The sequence below is a fragment of the Ovis aries genome, chromosome 14 (genome assembly GCF_016772045.2).
Source record: "Ovis aries strain OAR_USU_Benz2616 breed Rambouillet chromosome 14, ARS-UI_Ramb_v3.0, whole genome shotgun sequence".
Lineage (NCBI taxonomy): Eukaryota > Metazoa > Chordata > Mammalia > Artiodactyla > Bovidae > Ovis > Ovis aries.
Genome location: NC_056067.1, coordinates 41716467 through 41734124, shown reverse-complemented (window position 1 = coordinate 41734124; position 17658 = coordinate 41716467). Strand labels below are relative to the sequence as shown.

Sequence of the window (17658 nt, the reverse complement as noted above, 5' to 3'; positions counted from 1 at the left end):
ATTGTGGCAAATGAGACCCTTTGGCCTTTTGGAAAACCCTCACTTTATTAAAATAAATTAAAAGAGATGGAATCCTTCTGTTCCCGTCTCTCCCCTTCCTTGTTTGAAGCAGGCACATACTGCTCACCATTGTTTTACCTTCAGATAGCTTGCACTGGGAAGGGCAAACCTGTAATTACCCTGCCTGCTGAAAATGATGGCTGTCGCTTAAGAGAAAACCTGACTGCTTTCCTTCCATGGGGTCTCTGATTCGTGCCAGAGCATCTGTCTGTAATCTCTTCAACTAGAGCTTTGTCTGAGCCAGCCCAGTGGCAGGGAAATGACAGGGTTGCTGGTGGCTAGATGAGTTGGTGGGAGGGGCACAATGTTGGCTCCTGGGATGCTGGGTCTGCATCTCCCGGCCCTCCTCCCACCCAGAGGAGGAATCTTAGGTGCAAGGAATGGTCGCTGCCACAGCCAGGGAGAGCTCACACCCCAGGTCTCAGGAGAGGGGAGGATCCTGGTCAAACCCTGCAGTAAATGTCAAGGAATCATTTACTGACAGTCTGGGAGCCTGGGCCCAGAGAAGTGCTCATCAGGTAGAGTATGTACAGTTGCAAGTGAGACATACCCAACTCCACCTGGCTTGTACAGGAAGGGAATCTGCTGGTTAACTAACTAATTGGCTAACAAATGTTCAGAGGTTCAGTAGACTCAACACAGGCTTGATTGATCTGGAGACTCAACCACATCACCAGGCTCTAGCCCCTGCCTTTTGTAGGTGTGGCTTCATCTCATGATCACAAGGTGACTTGACTGCCAACTGAAGTTCCCAGGGCCGTGTGTATCTAACAGTATTTGATGGGAGGAACCAGGGTCAGTTCTAATCATTAAAACTATTATACTGGTTTGGGCAATGGAATATCCTGATGGTCTCAAGCTGAGTCACATGTTTCACCCATGGAGCTGGGAAGGGCTTGGCTTCACCAGAATCATAGGAGAATTATGTAACAATTTAAGGAAAACTGTGGATACTATGGGTTGTTGGGAAATGACATGGGGGACATCAATCCTAGGAGAGAGATTGAAGGATGGCTGCTCTACACTTTAAAACAACAGTCCCCAACATTGTTGGTACCAGGGACCAGTTTCATGGACAATTTTTCCACGGATGGAAGCAAAGGATGGTTTTGGAATGAATCAAGCACATTACATTTATTGTGCACTTGACTTCTAGTGTTAATATGTTGTGATAATGCAGTAAAATGAGCAATGGGGAGCAGGTGAAAATACAGATGAAGATTTGCTCACATGCCCATGGATTTCCCCCTAGAGTGTGGTCCAGTTCCTAACAAGCCATGGACTAGTATTAGTCCATGGTCCGGAGGTTGGGGTGCCCTGGGTCTAAAAGATTCTGTCAAAAGTGTCTGTTTGAGTGATAGAGAAGTGGACATTCCTTCCCTTGTAGTCTGGGCCACCCTGAATAGCCATTCCATTAATAGAATACTGGGTCAGGGAACTTCAGAGAGGATCGTCCTCTTTCAAAGTCACTGTGGGGCTCTCCAAGACAGAGCCATCATGAGGTCACTAGGCCTCCAGGGATTAGAAAGGCATCACCTTATGGAATGTCTTAGCACACAGCTGGCAGGCTATCACAATGTAAGACATTTGTCTTTCGGAGTATAAGTCATTTCTTGTTCACTCATATATGCTGACTTCTCCAGGTCCCTCTGTCTCAATTTTGGTCCCTCCTGCTCTGCATGAAACCCCATTTTATTTCCACAAAACTCGATTTCCTTATATTTCATGATGATGTATGTCTCTTCCTGTCCTACCTCAATGTGGAGCATCCTAAGCACCTGGTATTTTCTGCAGCTTCTCCCCTTTCAAAACTTATCAGTCCTAAGTATCATGTACTCAGAACATCACTAGTCCAAGCTCAGATGTTGGAGGCTGACTGTGGCTGGCAGTATCATGACCGTTATCATGACTATGATGTGACAGGAGTCTTCAGAGCTGTAAATCAGTGCCTTAGATAAAGTAGTGAGCTTGAATTTGACCTGTGCAGAAATGAGAATTGGAAGTAAGAAAGTCAGAAATTCGTCCTGCCATGTAGGCAATTGTCTACTTGGCCTTTGCAAGTTCCAGGGGAAAGATGATATGGCTTCAAGAGACAATTTTGTGGTGCAGTTTCTTTGATCCCATGGCCTTTGCAAAGAATTCTGTTTGCTAGATCTGCCTACTACTTTTCAAGGGGAAACAGGGAGTTCCTTGAGTTTAAGGGTGAGCTTGCAGTCTGTCTTTCTGTCTGTCTGTCTGACAGACAACACCTTAGCCAAGAAGCAACTACAACAGAGATAGCCAAAAATACCCAGGGGGAAGTCAAAGACCAAATTTGTGGCATTGAGGCAAACAGGATTAAGATTAGGCATAAAGAAGAATCTTGTTTTTCAAACTTTGAACTTTTCATTTTGTATTGGTGTATAGCTAATTAACAATGTGGTAGCTTCAGGTGAACAGCGAATATAAAGAAGAACTCTTTAAAAAAAAGATATTTGTGACAATTAAGGAGAACTCAAGGGAACAAGAACAATCAATTTTCTCGGCATTAAATATATGCATTTATATACCTGAATTATCCCCAACATGTTACTAGCAGAGTTTGAGGTCAAGTAACCTTTAGGGGTTAGTTCCAGCTGTTGAGTTGTACATTCTAAAGAAAAGGAAGGGAAATAAAAATTCAGTTTCCAAGGATCCCTGAAACAGATTAGTGTAACTGGGAAATGGAAAACTAATCAGTCCCATGTATTTTCTGAAATGTGGTATTTATTGGGCATCTGTTCTGCACCCAGAACTGCATGGAGGGATATGAGACAAGCGATGGCAAGGTCCCTGCCCTCCAGGAGTTGGAGAACAAACACTCAGAGCCCACTAACAATCACGTGTCAGGCTACACCCTGGAGAGGTGGTGGCAAACCAGGCTGAGGCAGTACTGGATCTCGTGGACCTTCCACTCTGAGGGGGAAGGAGGGTCATTCTAAAGGATATTCAGGATGCAAAAAGGGCCTGTTGGGAGAAACTGAGCCTTATAGGGAGTGATGGGAAAGGTCTCCCCCAGGAGGCGTGGGATGGATTGCAACATGAAGAATGAGCAGTCTAGTTGGGATGTCAAATCAAACTGGGCACAAAGTTGCCTCTAAAGAGCAGTCTTGGAAAACATGACTCGGACCTTCTCTCCCAGCACTAAATAAAATAGTCAGAAGGCTATCACAGTTTAAAGGTGCACAGCACAGATCTCGAGGAATTTCTGTTAGAGATAGTCTGATGGTAGATACCTCTTGCTAAGAAATTAATGCATTAATGTGGAAATTAAATAGTGTGTATTAGAATACACAGTAAAAAACTCCATCTACACCCTCTAATTTGAAGTAGAAATAGCAAATGCAAAAAAAAAAAAAAAAAAAAAACCAGTAAGCTGAATTATTGACAAGAGAAAATAAGATGATATCACTACAAATTCAGACTTATGACATGCAAACACAGTAGGTCTTTGAATTCACAACTCTAAGTGCACTCATTCTTAATCAAAGTGAAGTCGCTCAGTCGTGTCCGAATCTCAGCAACCCCATGGACTGTAGCCTACCAGGCTCCTCCGTCCATGGGATTTGCCAGGCAAGAGTACTGGAGTGGGGTGCCATTGCCTTCTCCGCTATCAATCAATAGCATGCACAACATAAAACTCATAGAATATTTTTCTCTAAAATCTTTTCAAGGTTCAAACAAAGGCAGGTATTTCAAAACTTTATTAAGGAAAATAACACTATGTTGAGTGCTTTATCATTTGTTTAAGAAAATTAGCAAAATATTGATATTAAACCTATACTACATATCACAAAAGAGAGAGTGGGAAAAAAATAAAACAGAGCATCTAACCTGGGAATGGAAATACAGGATTGAGTCAATCTATAGATGTAATTCACTCCCAATCAGTCTTCTGCATGAAACTTTGGCAAACTGAAAAAAAATTTTTTTTATATTTCATCTAGAAGAATTAACATGTGAAATAAACAAAAATATGTTGAAAAAGAAAAATATTTAGGGAAATCAGGCACCATCAGATATTAGAACATATTATGAAGTCACATTGCTCAATATTGTGTGATAGAAAATTAGGTCTATGGAAGAGAATAATAAGATTATAGTAGAACCTAATCTATAAAGTTATTTATTGTACGATAGAGGTAGTGTTATTTATAAAACAAATAGTTCTTGGGAAATGCCTTATATATTAGGGAAACCAAGTTAGTTCTTTAGCATTTCAGTTCGGTTCAGTTCAGTTGCTCAGTTGTGTCCGACTCTTTGCGACCCCATGAATTGCAGCACACCAGGCCTCGCTGTTCATCACCAACTCCCGGAGTTCACCCAAACTCACGTCCATTGAGTTGGTGATGCCATCCAGCCATCTCATCCTCTGTCGTCCCCTTCTCCTCCTGCCCCCAATTCCTCCCAGCATCACAGTCTTTTCCAATGAGTCAACTCTTCCCATGAGGTGGCCAAAGAGGAGTTTCAGCTTTAGCATCATTCCTTCCAAAGAACACCCAGGACTGATCTCCCCCATAATGGACTGGTTGGATCTCCTTGCAGTCCAAGGGACTCTTCTCCAACACCACAGTTCAAAAGCATTAATTCTTCGGTGCTCAACCTTCTTCACAGTCCAACTCTCACATCCATACATGACTACTGGAAAAACCATAGCCTGGACCTTTGTTGACAAAGTAATGTGTCTGCTTTTGAATATGCTATCTAGGTTGGTCATAACTTTCCTTCCAAGGAGTAAGCGTCTTTTAATTTCATGGCTGCAGTCACCATCTGCAGTGATTTTGGAGCCCAAAAAAATAAAGTCTGATACTGTTTCCACTGTTTCCCCATCTATTCCCCATGAAGTGATGGGACCAGATGCCATGATCTTCGTTTTCTGGATGTTGAGGTTTAAGCCAACTTTTTCACTCTCCTCTTTTACTTTCATCAAGAGGCTTTTTAGTTCCTCTTCACTTTCTGCCACAAGGGTGGTGTCATCTGCATATCTGAGGTGATTGATATTTCTCCCGGCAATCTTGATTCCAGCTTGTGCTTCTTCCAGTCCAGCATTTCTCATGATGTACTCTGCATAGAAGTTAAATAAGCAAGGTGACAATATACAGCCTTGACGTACTCCTTTTCCTATTTGGAACCAGTCTGTTGTTCCATGTCCAGTTCTAACTGTTGCTTCCTGATCTGCATATAGGTTTCTCAAGAGGCACGTCAGGTGGTCTGGGATTCCCATCTCTTTAGCATTTAGGGGTTAGAAATTTCTTTCCAAGCATAATACTACTCAGAAAATAGCATGAATTTGCATGTATACAAAATATGACCAGTCATCCATCAATCCCTGATTGATGGGAACATGATGGTTACTTTGTGCTGTTCAATTTTCCAAAATTTCTGCATTTAGTGTGTTTTTAGGAGGAAAAATAAAGGTAAAAACAGATAGAGATACATGTTCATTACAACATTATTTACAATAAGCAAGGTAAGGCAGGTGGCTCTAGTAAAGAATCTCTCTGCCAATGCAGGAGACTTAAGAGATATGAGTTCCATCCCTGGATGGGGAAGATCCCTTGGAGGAGGGCATGGCGAACCCACTCCAGTTTTCTTGCTTGGAGAATCCCATGGACAGAGGATCCTGGAAGGCTACAGTCCCTAGGGTCGCAAAGAGTCGGACACAACTGAAGCGACTTAGCATTAGCACTATTAGCAAGGTAAGGCAAGAACCTATGTTTTGTCCACAGATGAATGACTCTAGAAAACAATGTGTACATATACATTTTATATATTATTTTATATAGTTTTAGTATTATTGCATATATTATTATATAAGTATAATGGAATATTATTCAGCCTTGAAATGGAAATTTTGTCATTTTCAGCAATGTGAATGAAACTGGAGGACATTATTTTAAGTGCAATAAGCCAGACAATTAAAGATAAAACCTGTGTGCTTATACATGTGAGAATTGGAGCATTCCCTGCCATATCAGTAAACAAGGATGTCACAGTCATCCGTGATTTCAGCCCTCCAATATTTGCTTCTGAGCCCTAAGGGCACTCTGGAAGGAGGGGAGTATCCAGAAACTAACAGCCTTCAAGACTGTAGCCACTCCTACAGTGAGCCCAGAGGCAGCTCAGGATGTGAAACACACACACACACACACACACACACACACACAAGACCCTGGCCCAGGATAGCTAAAATGCATATGAAAGGAACAATTTCAGTGAGTCAACCTTTTCCTCTTCCCATACATAGAAGAGTGCTAAATTCCTTAGCTTGGGATATCTGATTTTCTTTAACAAAAATCTTTTGATTTTCAGACTCTCTGTCCTTTGTTGCAAAACTTTTATATAACCTGGCTCCTTCCCTTGCCTCCTTGGAGCAGTTCTCTCAGGATTACTTGAGATGCTATCTCCTAGCCTTGAAGTCCTAAACATTCACACCAAATAAAACATAACTCTCAACTTTTAGGTTGTGGCTATTTTTTTAAGTTGACGTGTGGAATCTAAAAAAGTAAACAACAACAAAATCCCTCAAACTGATTAGAAACAGAGTAGAAAGGCGGTTGCCAAGGAGTGGGGAGATGAGAAACGGGGAGAAGCTGGTACGGTGGGAGCAGTTTCAGTTATAGGATAAACAAGGTCTGAGGCTCTCACATGTAACCTGGTGACTAAAACTGGTGACATTCTGTTATATAACTGAAACTTGCTAAGAGTAGAACTCAAATGTTCTCACAGAAGAAAAGGTAAGTATGTGAGGTGATGGACCTACAATTACCTTGATGGAGGAGAAGCCTTTCACAATGCATATGTAGATTAAGTCATCAGGGTGTACACTTTAAAAATCTGGCAATGTTGCTTGCCAGGGTGGCGGGAGGAGATACCCCTCCTCCAAGGTAAGGAGCAGCGGCTGCGCTTTGCTGGAGCAGCCGTGAAGAGATACCCCACGCCCAAGGTAAGAGAAACCCAAGTAAGACGGTAGGTATTGCAAGAGGGCATGAGAGGGCAGACACACTGAAACCATACTCACAGAAATCTAGTCAATCTAATCACACTAAGACCACAGCCTTGTCTAACTCAATGAAACTAAGCCATGCCCACGGGGCAACCCAAGACGGGCGGGTCATGGTGGAGAGGTCTGACACAATGTGGCCCACTGGAGAAGGGAATGGCAAACCACTTCAGTATTCTTGCCTTGAGAACCCCATGAACACTATGAAAAGGCAAAATGATAGGATACTGAAAGAGGTACTCCCCAGGTCACTAGGTGCCCAATATGCTACTGGAGGTCAGTGGAGAAATAACTCCAGAAAGAATGAAGGGATGGAGCTAAAGCAAAAATAATACCCAGCTGTGGATGTGACTGGTGATAGAAGCAAGATCCGATGCTATAAAGAGCAATATTGCATAGGAACCTGGAATGTCAGGTCCATGAATCAAGGCAAATAGGAAGTGGTCAAACAGGAGATGGCAAGAGTGAAGGTCGACATTCTAGGAATCAGTGAACTAAAATGGACTGGAATGGGTGAATTTAACTCAGATGACCATTATATCTACTACTGCACGCAGGAATCCCTCAGAAGAAATGGAGTAGCCATCATGGTCAACAGAAGAGTCCAAAATGCAGTACTTGGATGCAATCTCAAAAATGACAGAATGATCTCTGTTCGTTTCCAAGGCAAGCCATTCCATATCACAGTAATCCAAGTCTATGCCCCAACCAGTAACACTGAAGAAGCTGAAGTTGAACGGTTCTATGAAGACCTACAAGACCTTTTAGAACTAACACCCAGAAAAGATGTCCTTTTCATTATAGGGGACTGGAATGCAAAAGTAGGAAGTCAAGAAACACCTGGAGTCACAGGCAAATTTGGCCTTGGAATACGGAATGAAGCAGGGCAAAGACTAATAGCATTTTGCCAAGAAAATGCACTGGTCATAGCAAACACCCTCTTCCAACAACACAACAGAAGACTCTACACATGGACATCACCAGATGGTCAACACTGAAATCAGATTGATTATATTCTCTACAGCAAAAGATGGAGAAGCTCTATACAGTCAGCAAAAACAAGACCAGGAGCTGACTGTGGCTCAGACCATGAACTCCTTATTACCAAATTCAGACTTAAATTGAAGAAAATAGGGAAAACTGCTAGACCATTCAGGTATGACCTAAATCAAATCCCTCATGATTATACAGTGGAAGTGAGAAATAGATTTAAGGGCCTAGATCTGATAGATAGAGTACCTGATGAACTATGGAATGAGGTTCGTGACATTGTACAGGAGACAGGGATCAAGACCATCCCCATGGAAAAGAAATGCAAAAAAGCAAAATGGCTGTCTGGGGAGGCCTTGCAAATAGCTGTGAAAAGAAGAGAAGCGAAAAGCAAAGGAGAAAAGGAAAGATATAAGCATCTGAATGCAGAGTTCCAGAGAATAGCAAGAAGAGATAAGAAAGCCTTCTTCAGCAATCAATGCAAAGAAATAGAGGAAAAGAACAGAATGGGAAAGACTAGAGATCTCTTCAAGAAAATTAGAGATACCAAGGGAACATTTCATGCAAAGATGGGCTCGATAAAGGACAGAAATGGTATGGACCTAACAGAAGCAGAAAATATTAAGAAGAGATGGCAAGGATATACAGAAGAACTGTACAAAAGGATCTTCATGACTCAGATAATCACGATGGTGTGATCACTCATCTAGAGCCAGACATCTTGGAATGTGAAGTCAAGTGGGCTTTAGAAAGCATCACTACGAACATAGCTAGTGGAGGTGATGGAATTCCAGTTGAGCTACTTCAAATCCTGAAAGATGATGCTGTGAAAGTGCTGCACTCAATATGTCAGCAAATTTGGAAAATTCAGCAGTGGCCACAGGACTGGAAAAGGTCAGTTTTCATTCCAATCCCAAAGAAAGGCAATGCCAAAGAATGCTCAAACTACCTTACAATTGCACTCATCTTACACGCTAGTAAAGTAATGCTCAAAGTTCTCCAAGCCAGGCTTCAGCAGTATGTGAACCGTGAACTTCCAGATGTTCAAGCTGGATTTAGAAAAGGCAGAGGAACCAGAGTTCAGTGGCCAACATCCGCTGGATCATGGAAAAAGGAAGAGAGTTCCAGAAAAACATCTATTTCTGCTTTATTGACTATGCCAAAGCCTTTGACTCTGTGGATCACAATAAACTGTGGAAAATTCTGAAAGAGATGGGAATAGCAGACCACCTGACCTGCCTTTTGAGAAATCTGTATGCAGGTCAGAAAGCAACAGTTAGAACTGGACATGGAACAACAGACTGGTTCCAAATAGGAAAAGGAGTATGTCAAGGCTGTATATTGTCACCCTGCTTATTTAACTTTTATGCAGAGTACATCATGAGAAATGCTGGACTGGAAGAAGCACAAGCTGGAATCAAGATTGCCGGGAGAAATATCAATCACCTCAGATATGCAGATGACACCACCCTTATGGCAGAAAGTGAAGAGGAACTAAAAAGCCTCTTGATGAAAGTGAAAGAGGAGAGTGAAAAAGTTGGCTTAAACCTCAACATCCAGAAAACGAAGATCATGGCATCCAGTCCCATCACTCCATGGGAAATAGATGGAGAAACAGTGGAAACAGTGTCAGACTTCATTTTTTTGGGCTCCAAAATCACTGCAGATGGTAACTGCAGCCATGAAATTAAAAGACGCTTACTCCTTGGAAGAAAAGTTATGACCAACCTAGATAGCATATTCAAAAGCAGAGACATTACTTTGCCGACTAACGTCCATCTAGTCAAGGCTATGGTTTTTCCAGTAGTCATGTATGGATGTGAAAGTTGGACTGTGAAGAAGGCTGAGCGCCCAAGAATTGATGCTTTTGAACTGTGGTGTTGGAGAAGACTCTTGAGAGTCCCTTGGACTGCAAGGAGATCCAACCAGTCCATTCTGAAGGAGATCAACCCTGATGCTAAAGCTGAAACTCCAGTACTTTGGCCACCTCATGAGAAGAGTTGACTCATTGGAAAAGACTTTGATGCTGGGAGGGATTGGGGGCAGGAGGAGAAGGGGACGACAGAGGATGAGATGGCTGGATGGCATCACTGACTCAATCAATGTGAGTCTGAGTGAACTCTGGGTGTTGGTGATGGACAGGGAGGCTTGGCGTGCTGCCATTCATGGGGTCACAAAGAGTCGGACACGACTGAGCGACTGAACTGAAACTGAACTGAAGCTGGAAAAAGGAGAGTGGGGTAAAGTGATTTGGTGCAGGACAGCAAGTGAGGAGACCTTGATCCAATACACCAAGGGATGAAAGCTGTTGCTTTTAAAATAGATTTTATTTGACATAACATTTGGCATTTCAGTCACATTTAGATATACAATTCTATGGCATGAAAAGCATTCACAATACTGTGCAACCATCACTACTATTTGCAACGCTTACTCATCACCCAACAGAAACTCTAACCATGAAGCCAGGACTGTCATCCTTCTCTCTCTCCTCCCAGCCCTGGAAACCTCTCAGTTTGGTGCTGATTCACTTTGCTGTATTGCAGAAGCTAACACAACACTGAGGAGAAGGAAATGGCAACCCACTCCAGTATTCTTGCCTGGAGAAACCCAGGGACGGAGGAGCCTGGTAGGCTGCAGTCCATGGGGTCTCGAAGAGCTGGACATGACTGAAGCGACTTAGCAGCAGCAGCAATACAACATTGTAAAGCAATTATACTGCAATTAAAAAAAAAAAGGAAAAAGAAAAAGAAAAGAAAATCACTCGGGATTTTAAAGGAAAAATAAAGATTTAAGCAGAGCTGCTTTGGTAGAGCTGGATCAGGCCTATGGTTGGGATGAAGAAAAAGAAGGCTGGTGCTTTTTGAACAAGATTGTTCTTGAACTTTTAAGTACCATTTGTCCACAGATTAGAAAGCATTGGTCAAATTTTGTTGTTGTTTATTCGATAAGTCTTGTCCAAACCTTTTGTAACTCCGTGGACTATAGCCTGCCAGGCTCCCCTGTCCTTGGTATTTCCCAAGCAAGAGCTCTGGAGTGGATTGTCATTTTCTTCTCCAAGAGATCTTTCCAACCCAGGGATCAAACCCAGGTCTCCTGCATTGGCAGGCGGATTCTCTACCACTGAGCCACCAGGGAAGCCGGTGATCAAACTTCACTGAGGAGTAGGGACAGAGTGAAAGTCTGGGAGTGGGATCTAGGGGCACCCTAGGTGGGGCTTTGCTGCTGCAGATCCCCATCCCTGGGAGGGCCAGAGAGCAGCCTGGCATGCACAGGTGTAGGTTCCAGAGACTGGGGAGAGTAGGGTCTCTGCAAATTCTCTTCGCAGCAGTGTAAATCCTAACTGGTCATTGTGTATTATAATTTTGACTTATGACTGAATTAAATTTGCTAATATTTTGCTAAGAATTTTTCAACCTTTGTTCTCAAGGGATATTGGTGTCTAGTTTTTTATTTTTTTTCCATTGGAATATTTTCGTTTGGATTTGGTATACCGTCAATGATGACCTCACAAAATGAATTGCTTAGTATTTCCTCCTCTTCAAATTTTTAACGGTTTGTGTGGTATTGGTATTATTCCTTCCTAAATGCTTTATAGAATTTATCAGAGAAGCCTTCTGGGCCTAGAGTTTTCTTTCTGGGAAGTTTTTTTTTAAAGACAAAAAGCATTTTATTCAAAAAATGCCAAGTATATATATATAAAATAAGATCTCTTTTATTCCCCTGTACCGTATTTTATTCAGATAAAACCAGCAGGCTACATGCTGCTCAGAACACAGCCCCAGAGAGGCTCCGGAAGGCACACCATCCAGAACTGCTTTTCATATATCTAGTCTCTATACCCAAGTCAGCAACACCCCTGCCCCATCACCCATGGACTGCATGCCCACTTGGGTAAGCCGGCGAGGGGGCCCCCTGCAGCAGTCAGGGAGCTGCCGCAGCTGTCCCCCCTGAGTCCCCGTCACCCTACAAACCAACAGAGGAAGCATCGCAGCCCTCCCCAAAAGATCCCCAAGTCAGAGGAGGAAAGGAGAGAAAGAAAAACTATGGCGGCAGTCGTGGAAGCTTGGAGCAGGAAGGGAACCAAATAAATAAATAAATGTATAACATTGACCTCCAGGTTAGAAAGTGCATCATCTTCCCAAGGGGGAGAAAAAACGAAACAGGTAAAATAGCTTAAAAGGCAAAATTAAAAAGGAATTAGATCAACTACAATCCTTTCGTACACTGCCATGCCAACTGTACCCATATTTACAGTTTTTCTGTTGATTTGCTTTGTTTGTGCCTTTTTGTGTGTGTGTGTGAGGTCTTAACTTAGAAACAGTCCACTTGGGAGTTTTACTAAAGGTGGAAAAAGGGCAGGTGGCTCAGCGTTTGGCCTTGTAGCCTCTTCCATGGCACCTCTCATATGAAGGATGGGGGGAAGAGGGGGAGGGAGAAATAGAGGGAACCAAACCCAGGCAGATTTTTGGAGAAGCGGCAGGTAAAAGAGGCAAGTTCACATATTTCTCCCAGCACAGCCAGAGTCCCCACAGAAGGCCTCAGAAAGTCGGAAGAGGTGACAAGGACTTAAAATGGTGCTAGTCCTAACCCGCCCCAACCTGCATCCCCCCTGCCTGACCCGCCGAGGCATTCAGCAGAACTCTTGATGAAGCGAACAGCTCCATGGCAGGATCCTGACCTACTCCCACCCCTCCACTCCCGCCCACCCCTGGGATTTTGCAGAGTCCAGGGATACTGGACATCAGTGAGAAGGTGAGCTTCTATGGGAGAAGTGGAGGCCTAGGACACCTAGAGTGGAGTGGAATCTCCTCCTGCCTTTTGGGAAGCAGCCTCCAGGAGCCTGGGGTCTGGAATGAGTTGTAAATGTTGTTTCTGTATCAAGCACTGTACTGTTTGAAAATAAGTGCCACTGGTACTCGGGAAGCTGGAGACAAGACACTTCCCCTCCCTGGAGCATTTGACAGGGAGGGAAGAACCTGCTGGAGAAGCTATTCGCTGCGCCCTGGTGACAGGCTGTGAAGACTGATCTCAGCAGTTTCCTGGGGCAGGAGGATATCTTGCATCCACGGCTGGTTCTGGATTTCTTCGAAGGATGGCCAATCTGATGGCCTCAAGGCCAAGCACCATCTAATGAGATGTTGCCACTCTGAAGAGACCCGCTGCCAGAGACCAGACGGCTGCCGACGTGCCACGGTAGTGGATCCACTCTGGAGGATACACTCGGGTCCCATCAAAGTCCCTGTAGACGGTGTCCTTGAGCAGCGCCCCCGACCCGAAGTCGATGAGCTTGAGCTCGCCGCCACTGAGGTCGGTAAGGACGATCTCGCCCTTGATGTCGCGGTGAAGCACCCTGCAGTCATGGCTGGGCCGCACCGCCTCCAGCACCTGCCAGAAGAAGCTGCAGGCCAGCTCCCCCTGTAGGGCCGCCCCCTTTCCGTGATAAAGTCGAAGAGGTCTTGCACCGGTTCCCGCCTCTCCAGGACGAAATTGTCGGGCCTCTGAAACCAATCTAGGAGCCTAATGGACGCCGGAGAAGCCCGAGCTCACCTTCTTCAGCAGAACCACTTCCATGGGCACTCAGGTGCCATTAGGCAGCTCTGCCCAGTGAGAAATCCGGTCCTTCTCCACGTGCTTGATGGCCACCGGCAAGTTGTCGGCGACACGGATGCCTGAGTACACCGAGCCGAAGCCCCCACTGCCCAGGAGCAAGCCCACCTGGTACTGCGACTCCAGGGGCTCCTTCTTGCCCGGAGCCAGCTTGGTGGCCTGCAGGTCGTTGCAGGGCGCGGTGCGCACGTGGGCAAACGAGCTGATTTTGAACAAGAGCACCCCAGCTTCAGGAAGTCGGCGTAGAGACTGTGTCTGGAGGAGCTGCAGTAGGGGCTAGGGTTGTCCCGGTGGCTGTGCCTAAGGCTGGGGCTGCGGCTGCGGCTGGCGCAGAAGGTCGAGGGCCGGTCGGAGGACGACTAGGGGCGCTGCCGGGGCTGGAGGCTGACGGAGGCGCCCGCAGGGTCAGGCAGCGCCTGGGCGGTGGGCGGCTCGGGGGGCTTGGCGGCGGCACAGGGAGTGTGTAGCTGCTACTGCTGCAGCCGCCGCCGCTGCCGCCAAGTGCTCTCTGGCCTACTCCGCCACCGTTTGATAGAATTTATAAACTGTTTTATAGAACTGACCAGAGAAGCCTTCTGGGCCTAGAGTTTTCTTTCTGGTAAGGTTTTTAATTGATGATTTCAACATCTTTCATAGGGGCATAGAGCTACTCAGATTTTCCATTTCTACCTTAGTCAGTTTTAGTGATTTATCTTTCATAAAGTTGTGGGTAATATCCCCATATTATCCTTTTAAAACCTGTAGGATACAATATGATACCTCCATTTTCATTCATTTTATTGTTAATCCTTGCTTCTTATCTTTATTCTTGATCGTCAAAGCTAGAGTTTCATCAAATTTACTGATTTTTTTTTTAAAGAAAGCTTTTGGTTTTATTATTTTATGCTTTATTTTTCATTTACTTGAATTCTGATAGCTCTTATCTTGTAAAATTCCCATTTTCTTCTTCCTTTTCTTTTAATTTGCTTTTCTTTTTCTAAATTTTTAAGGTGAAAGCTTAGACTTTGGAACTTTTTTCAAACACAATTATTTAAAACTATAAATTCCCTTTTAAGGACTAGACTCCACATGGTTTTAATCTATTATAATTTTATTTTCATTCAGGTTAAATATAGTTTCTAATTTTTCCTGTGAACTTCTGCTTTGTATGTAGGTTGCATAGGAGTCTTGCCCAATTTTCCAAGCACTTGATGATTTTCCAAATATCTGTTTTTTTATTGCTAGTTTAATTTTGATTTCAGTCCTTTTAAATTTATTAGCAATTCTTTTATTGTCCAACATGTAGTCTATTTGGGTGATTATTCTCTGAATATTTGAAGATAGAAACATTCTCCTAATTTGGGTAGAGTGTTTATATATGTCAATGAAGTTAAGTTGCTAGATGTTCATATCCTCTGTGTCTTGATTTTCTGTCTACTTGTTCTATCAAGTATTGAACAGGAATGGTACAATCTCCAACTTTCATTTTGTCTTTTAAACTTTGTGTTTTATATTGGAGCATAGCAGATGAACAATGTTGTGATGGTTTCAGATGGGCAGCCAAGAGATTCATACAATGTCGTTTTGTGCATTTTGAAGGCCTGTTACTGCATACATGGGTATGTAGGATTTGTGTTTGCTTTGTCTTGTTCTCCTGTATCTTTGGGAAGCACATTCCTTGTCCTGAAGTCTATTTTGTCTAATAATAATATTATAACATAGACATTCATCTTTACTTATGGGTCTCTAGTTATATTCCCTCTTTTTCTCCTAATGGTGGTCATTTATATCTTCTCTTTTTTTCTTTGGTTAGTCTAACTAGAGGTTTATCAATTTTAATTTATCTTTTTTCCCAAATAGTCAGCTTGTGGTTTTGTTGACTTTTTCTATTGTATTTTTCTGGGTGTGTGTTTCATTATTGCCACTCATTTTTTCATGTGGAAGCTTAGATGACTGATTTGAGACCTTTATTCTAGTATAAGCCTGTAACACAGTGGTTCTTAAATGGGGGTTGTTTTCCCATCTCTAGAGCAGGCATGTGGCAAGGTCTGGATACATTTTAATTTTTTCTAGTCAGTGGGAATATATCAGTGAGTAAAATAGACAGAAAATTTCCTTATAGAATTCTCATTATAATTGGAGACATAAGCAATGAAGAAGATTAAAATATATAATGTAATGTCAGGTGGTGATGAAAATCAAAGCAGGATAAAGAAATAGAAAATGATGAATATGGGCCAGTTGAGACTGGGTAGTCAAAGAAGGCTCTTCTCACAGAGTGATATTTCAGGAGAGACCTGAATAAAATGAGGGAGGGAACCATATGAGTATCTGTGGAAATAACTTTCCATGCAGAGGAACAGCAACTGCAAAGTCCCTGAGTTGGGAGTGTTGTAACGTGGAGCTTAGAGGGTGGGGTGAAAGGATAGCAAGACGACTTATGTTGAAACCCAATGACCAAGAAAAAGGGGGTAGAAGACACTGAAAAGTGTCATGGATCAGACTGTGCTTTGCAGGCCAAGGAATGATTTTGGATTTGAATCGAAGCATCCGGGGAACGAACATTTTGAGTCGCAGACACCATGAGGATCCTGGGGGTGGTTGGTTTGAGAACAGATTGAAGGGAACAAACATGGAAATGTGGAAATCAGCTGAAAATAAGTGAAATTATCCAGGTGAGAAGTGCTGGTGCTTTGGGCTAGAGGGATAAAAATGGAGATGGCTGCAATTCCAGACATGTTTTGAAAGTGAATTTTAAGATTCTCTAGTGGATTGAATATGATATATTAGAGAAATAAAGAAGCTGAGGATGACTTCAGTGTTTTTTCCTGAGGACCTGGTGGATGGAACATGGACGGAAGGGCCATTTGCTAAAGTCAAAAGTTTGGTTTTGTATTTAAGTTTGCAAAGTCTATTGTTCATTCCAGTGGAGTTCTCAAGAAGCAGTTAATTATAACAAGTTGAGAAGTCAAAGAAAAATTTAGAACTGGAGATGTAAATTTGGGAGTTTCTATATAATAGATTTTGTTACTGTAATTTCATACATTAACACAGTAAAACCATTTATTTCTCATAATAGCCATCAAAAGCATAAACAATCTATCGTCATATCATGATGAAATAATAAGCTAGGGATAGAAGTAAATATCAAAAAATTACAACAGACATCCAAAGTATTGGTTAAACATAAGCACTACCTTTAAAGTTAGGAAATATAAAAATGTTTACTGTTTTTTTTAACTACATGTTTTAGCCAATTAGCAAGAGAGAAAAGGGAGGAGATAAAGTTGGAAAAAACAAAAGTGCCTTTACTTGAAAATGATATGATTAACTACTTTAAATAATTCAAGAGGCTCTATTAACAATTAAGTAATCAATTAACAATACATTAATATTGATATAAGATTTCAACAGATTGGTCAGATAAGAGATTAATATTCAAAAGCTTTTCTCTACACTAGCAATAACCAAGTACAATGCACTTTGTTTAAAATAACAACGACAATCTATAAAATACAGCAACTGGGAGTATATAAGTCTAAGAATAATGACAAAATTTCTTGGAAAATTTAACATTTAATAAATTAATATTTGAATATAAGTGGAGGGTGACTTAATGTTCATGGCTGGGAAGATCTATTTTAAAGATGTTCCTTCTCCCCCAAATTATCTAAAAATTTAATGTAATCAAATTTGCAATGAGATTATTATGGAAATCGGCAAGCAGATTCTAAAATTCAAATAGAAGATAAATGGTTGTGGACAGCCATGCAATTTTGAAACAGATGATCAAAAGAATGAACTTTAACCATCTGATGTCAAATTTATGAAGCTCTAATCATTAAAGAAGTCAGATTTTCCTTAAGAATATACAAATAGATGGAAGAGACTAAAATTTCTAGAAACAGATCCTTGTATATTTTAGAGTTATAAGATGCACTATTTGAAATCAGTGGAGATAGAAAGAGGTGGTGAAGAAACTGGGAGTACTGGTTCTA

At 42.3% G+C, this 17658-nt stretch overlaps 1 pseudogene; it reads right to left on the bottom strand.

Annotated features, from left to right (window-relative positions):
• Positions 1–13062: 13062 nt before the first annotated feature.
• On the bottom strand, positions 13063–14446 carry LOC101116502 (serine/threonine-protein kinase pim-1-like; annotated as a pseudogene).
• Between the last annotated feature and the right edge of the window lie 3212 nt (positions 14447–17658).